Genomic DNA, 6,524 nt, shown 5'->3' on the forward strand with positions numbered 1-6,524 from the left:
GCCACAGCTGTCTGAACATCATGCCCTCTATCTAACCTTTTGCTCTCTTAGTGGTTTGCCATGCCATCTGTGACCTTTGTTTCCTTCGTTTAAACATTTTTCAGAAGGAAAGTGACGCGGTGGAAACAGGTGCCAAAATAACTTTGTACCACCCCACGATTGTGTGATTGGAAGATGTGTAAAGGGCACAGTCCAAAATGTATCTGACTGGTTTTGCATATTGTGCTAATAAAAAGAGCCTCTGCAAAGCTAGCTGGCAGCTTGCTTATGCACAGCTCACCTGCATTATCAACTCCTGTCTCGTGTCCTTCACTTCACATGATCTAGTCCAACCTCTCGCAATGCAGGAATCTCAACAGTCCCCCATCCAATTTGAAACCATATTGACCCCTGCTTAGCATTGCAAATATGTTAGCAGCTTTATTGCTGCACCACTGGAGCTGTTTTTCACTGATTCCTCCTAAACTGGTTCTTGCCAGTTTTGTGACCAGGTCGTACCCTTATGTATGTGAAGCTGACCTTACTGATAATGGGTTTTGCAGAATTTCCACCTCACGTGCAAATTGAAATGCGGCTATCCTTCCAAAACCACACTTCTCCAAATTTTGCAATGCAGTTCTCCAACCATGTAATGTGTTCAAAAATGCATGTACTAGGGTGTGAAATATGCATTAAAATGCATATATATTGGTGAAAAGGAACCTACAGAACTGAATTATATTAGGTGAAATGGCCTAAATTTGGGGAGAAAATGGCATTAAAATGTGTGTATATTGGGAGAAATTAGCACTTAAATACTGATGGGTTTTCATGATGACCTTTTTCATTTTAAAAAAAAATCGCAAAGTTAAGAGTGGAAAAATGAAAAACTATGATTGACAGACCCACCATCCCTCCATGCAGATATTTTGTCCAGCGCCTCCCCAATTCTGGTGCTTGCCCTGAGTTTTGGGTAGGCTTAGAGAAGAATATAACAACAAACCTAGACAGCATCTTAAAAAGCAGACATCACCTTGTCAACAAAGGCCCGTATAGTTAAAGCTATGGTTTTCCCAGTAGTGATGTATGGAAGTGAGAGCTGGACCATAAAGAAGGCTGATCGCCAAAGAGTTGATACTTTTGAATTATGGTGTTGGAGGAGACTCTTGAGAGTCCCATGGACTGCAAGAAGATCAAACTGATCCATTCTTAAGGAAATCAGCCCTGAGTGCTCACTGGAAGAACAGATCCTGAAGCTGAGGTGCCAATACTTTGGCCACCTCATGAGAAGAGAAGACTCCCTGAAAAAGACCCTGATGTTGGGAAAGATGGAGGGCACAAGGAGAAGGGGACGGCAGAGGACAAAATGGTTGGACAGTGTTCTCGAAGCTACCAGCATGAGTTTGACCAAACTGCGGGAGGCAGTGGAAGACAGGAGTGCCTGGCGTGCTCTGGTCCATGGAGTCACGAAGAGTCAGACACGACTAAACGACTAAACAACAACAGAGAAGAATAAAATAGCAAATGGCTGTCTCAAAGTATTTCTTAAAATTGAAGCCTAGCTCAGAAGGCACTGAAGGTCTTAACAAGCAGACTCCACCCCCCCTCCCCGTGAGAATCTGAGATTTCCAGGTCCAACAATGACGCAACACTTGAACGGGTGACCGTGGTTTTCTTCCAATCCTTTAGCTGACAGTGTGTGATTTGGTGAATGGATATCAGGTTGCTCTCAGTGTAAGTTTGTTTGTGTGGGCTTGTGTGTGGAGAGGGGAGCGGAGCCCGTTTCCTGTATATTGTGAAATGATTCCCGCAAGCGATGCAAGGAGAGGAAGAAGGATTAGACCAAAGAGAGGCATCTGCTTCTCTCCAAGGGGCAAATGAGGGTTCTTCTGTGGCGACTGGATATGGACAAGGTGCAGGCAGCAGGACATTTAACCATGTGTCCTCTTGAGCCCTGTCCCGGGTGGCTTATTAAATCTAGCAGAGGGGGGTCTTGATGGCTGCATCCAGAATATGCTTAATGTTTCAATGCAAGAGGGGGTGGTCCCAGCTGCCTTAAAAGAGGCAGTGGTGTAGTCCCCCCCTAAAGAAACTGGTTCCGGACTCCTTAGACTGGAAAAATTATCAACCAGTTACAAATACCGTATTTTTCGCTCTATAAGACGCACTTTTCCCCTCCTAAAAAGTAAGGGGAAATGTGTGTGCGTCTTATGGCGCGAATGCAGACGGGAGGCTCTGCTCAGCACTCACTTTAAAGAGCCGCATGGAGCGTGTGTGCGGCTCGTGGGGGCTTTTACCCAAGGAGGGAGAAGGGCTCTTTAAATGGAGCGTGAGAGTAGCTCCTGGGGGAGCCTTCCTCCCGCTGCCCGGGAGAGGCTGCGCGCGGCTATCCAATAAGCCAGGACAGCAAGCGGGATCGCCGTGCAGCAATCCGGCTTGCTGTCCCGGCTTCTGCCTTAGCCGAGCACAGCCTCTTCTGGGCAGCGGGAGCCTTTATCCCCCTGCCCAGGAGAGGCTGTGTGTGGCTATCCCATAAGCCAAAACAGCAAGAGGCTATCCCAGAAGCCAGATCCCTCTTGCTGTTCTGGCTTCTGGTATTCAGAAAAAAAAATTCTTGTTTTCCTCCTCCAAAAACTAGGTGCGTCTTATGGTCTGCTGCGTCTTATAGAGCGAAAAATATGGTACCTGCTTTGGGGAGAGGGTGGTGGAGATTGTGGTGCTGGGACAGCTACAAGCATTCCTGGATGAGATAGATTATTTACATCCATTTCGATCCGGGTTCAGGGCTGGCCATGGTACTGAGTTGACCTTGGTCGCCCTGATGGATGACGTTTGCAGAGTGTGAGACAGGCAGAGAGCATCCGTGTTCTTGCTTCTTGATCCCTCTTCAGCTTTCGATCTCATTGACCATGGTATCCTCATAGATTGGCTTCCTTACTTGCTACTGAAATTTCAGACAGAAATGCCATCTAATTTGCTCTGCTAAGATGATAGTTAAGGTCCGTATAGTTAAAGCTATGGTTTTCCCAGTAGTGATGTATGGAAGTGAGAGCTAGACCATAAAGAAGGCTGATGCTTTTGAATTATGGTGCTGGAGGAGACTCTTGAGAGTCCCATGGACTGCAAGAAGATCAAACCTATCCATTCTGAAGGAAATCAACCTTGAGTGCTCACTGGAAGGACAGATCCTGAAGCTGAGGCTCCAATACTTTGGCCACCTCATGAGAAGAGAAGACTCCCTGGAAAAGACCCTGATGCTGGGAAAGACTGAGTGCACAAGGAGAAGGGGACAACAGAGGACGAGATGGCTGGATGGTGTTCCCAAAGCTACCAGCATGAATTTGACCAAACTGCGGGAGGCAGTGGAAGACAGGAGTGCCAGGCGTGCTCTGGTCCATGGGGTCACAAAGAGTCGGACACGACTAAACGACTAAACAACAACAAGAAGAAGATGATAATTTACTGCATCTTGTTCATGAGTAACGCCATCATGCAGGTAAAAAGAAAAAAGAATTGGCCTCAGCCCTGGTTCTTTGCCTTCTTTGCCTGCTCATGCCCGGATACCTGAGACCTTAGAGCGTGTCTGTGCATTGAAAGGGGGGGGGGGATTTTGCAAGTCTCTGAAGCAGAGGATGTTCTGCAGTGAAGCTTCCTCACGTCAGATCCTCAGCCCCATACCTTTTGAGTCATCCAGGTGCACATTAGGTAAGGAGAGCTCTGATAAAATCAGTCTGGAAGATTAAAGGGCCACGGATTTCCCGTAGACTTGCGCGCAAAGTGACGTGCAAATTCCTCTAGAACAACCAAGTCTGCCAGTTGCAATCTTATTTTCATATTTGGGAAATGGGCAGTTGTGTGCACAGGTGAAGCACGCCAAATTACCTCTGCATCTGCTGTGCTCTTTCTTGTTACTGACTTTGGCGTTGCTGTTGTTTTAAAAAACTTATTTCAAAGGTTTCACATTCACAGTGTTCTTAACCTGGCAAATGAGTTGTGCTGCCAATTTTCCCCTTCTTATTGCTATGCCTGTAATGGCTATTTTGGGGAAACTGGTGTGTAGTGGAGGGGGGAGAGATATGTGGGAAAAAATTACATATTAGGTTCCAAAATGTGAGGTGGTAACAAAAATCCCACAGGTCCTCTCCAATAATGAACCTTGCTTCTGAGTAAAGATGCACATGATTGCACTGTCTGTCTACCCTATAGCATTACTTAGAAAAAGCAAAAGGTGCTGGCCAATAAGAAAGAAGGGCAGCGCTTTTACTAGGCGAACCAAAATGTCATAAAATAGCAGGCAAGCTTTTTCAAGTTATTGAGAACTCTTCAGCAAGGTGTATGTTAAACATCTTGCAAGCTATTTTGTAACACTTTGGTTGCCCTTAGTCAAAACAAAACAAAAAATTTCCTTCCAGTAGCACCTTAAAGACCAACTAAGTTAGTTCTTGGTATGAGCTTTCGTGTGCATGCACACTTCTTCAGATATCTGAAGAAGTATCTGAAGAATCAGGTATCTGAAGAAGTGTGCATGCACACGAAAGCTCATACCAAGAACTAACTTAGTTGGTCTTTAAGGTGCTACTGGAAGCAAAAAAATTTTTTTGTTTTGACTATGGCAGACCAACACGGCTACCTATCTGTAACTGGTTGCCCTTAGTAAAAGTATTGTTCTACTACGGATTTCGGCATCAAACAAGCTTTAAAGTAACATCGTGATGGCAACTAGGATAATCAATTCATCCATTAGGGTGTAGTGCCATCTTGAGGTAAAATGCCAGATTCAAATTTCTTTTCCCGTAAATCCAGGGTGCCTCCAGACTATCCCTACTTTACAGGAGGGATTCAAGAGCATACTGCAACTGTAGGTTACATTAAAACGCTCTGTTGCCCTAGCAGAACAAATCCACAATCTGTTAGAAATGGATCTTTTGCAGTTAAGTAAAGTGACGGAGAAATGAATTGAAAAGTGTGCAATGTGCCGTCAAATACAGTGGTACCTCGGGTTAAGTACTTATTTGTTCCGGAGGTCCGTTCTTAACCTGAAACTGTTCTTAACCTGAAGCACCACTTTAGCTAATGGGGCCTCCCACTGCAGCCGCACGACCAGAGCACGATTTCTGTTCTCATCCTGAAGCAAAGTTCTTAACCTGAAGCACTATTTCTGGATTAGCGGAGTCTGTAACCTGAAGCGTCTGGAACCTGAATCATATGTAACCCGAGGTACCACTGTAATGGTAAGAAGTGTCAATGGCACCCTGCAAGAAAATCAGGATGAATACTACCGGTATATTGATTGGGAAGTTCAAGTGCTGGAGCGGCCATATACAGAACATTTGGGAAACACCCACCGCAAACACACTAAAGATCAGTGGCATCCTGGATGAGCAGAGTATCTGGCAATCAATATAATCTCTCCTTTTCTTTCCTGTAAAGTAAAAATACCAGGCATTCATATGAAACATTGGAGAAACCTCCACTCCACCCAAAAAACGTAAGATAGGGGAAAAGAAAATATGTTCTTTCTAACTCTAATTAAGAACATTGGTCTTTAAATATATATATATTTTTAATGAACCACAAAAGTTTTTTTTAAAAAAAGGAAAAGACCCCTGGGTGGTTAAGTCCAGTCAAAGGTGGCTATAGGGTTGCGGTGCTCGTATCGCTTTCAGACCGGGGGAGCCAGCATTTGTCCACCAACAGCTTTCCCGGTCATGTGGCCAGCATGATTAAACTGCTTCTGGCGCAACGGAACACCGCGACAGAAACCAGAGTGCACAGAAATGCCATTTACCTTCCTGCCGCAGCAGTACCTATTTATCTACTTGCACTGGTATGCTTTTGAATTGCTTGGTTGGAAGGAGCTGGGACAGAGCTACGGCAGCTCACCCTGTCATGGGCATTCGAACCACTAATATTCTGATTGGCAAGCCCAAGAGGTTCATTGTTTTAGACCACAGCGCCACCCAAGTCCCCAATAAAGCACAAATGCAGATATGCAGTTCTTATTGGCACACTGAAGTGTGGTTTGTGTGGCTGTGACCAAAACAGAGACTTAGGAGCAGGCGTAGGCAAACTTGGCCCTCCAGATGTTTTGGGACTACAACTCCCATCATCCCTAGCTAACAGGACCAGTGGTCAGGGATGATGGGAGTTGTAGTCCCAAAACATCTGGAGGGCCGAGTTTGCCTATGCCTGCTTAGGAGAGTCCTCCTATATAGTCAATTTATTGTAGGTGCAGGCAAGGGAGCTGATAAATTAATGGCTTGTGTTCTTAGGACACCTCTGGAATGTGGTCCGCTGTTAACACTGCATGTTGGAACTGGGACAAGGTGGAACAATTTGCAACACCCCTGCAATGTTATGCTTAGCAGCAGCAGACCAAGTGTGGAGGAACCTTTGGTCATCGTCCATACATTGGCAAACAGCATTGCTCTCGCCAGCCCCAGCAAACTTCCAACAGCCAGTTTCCAGAGATTATAAGAAGTGTAGTTCAGCAACCTGGGGGGTGGGCAAGTGGTCCTCTACACCTGAAATATATCACAGGATCC

The sequence above is a fragment of the Podarcis filfolensis genome, assembly GCF_964270895.1.
Source record: "Podarcis filfolensis genome assembly, chromosome: 13".
NCBI lineage: Eukaryota > Metazoa > Chordata > Lepidosauria > Squamata > Lacertidae > Podarcis > Podarcis filfolensis.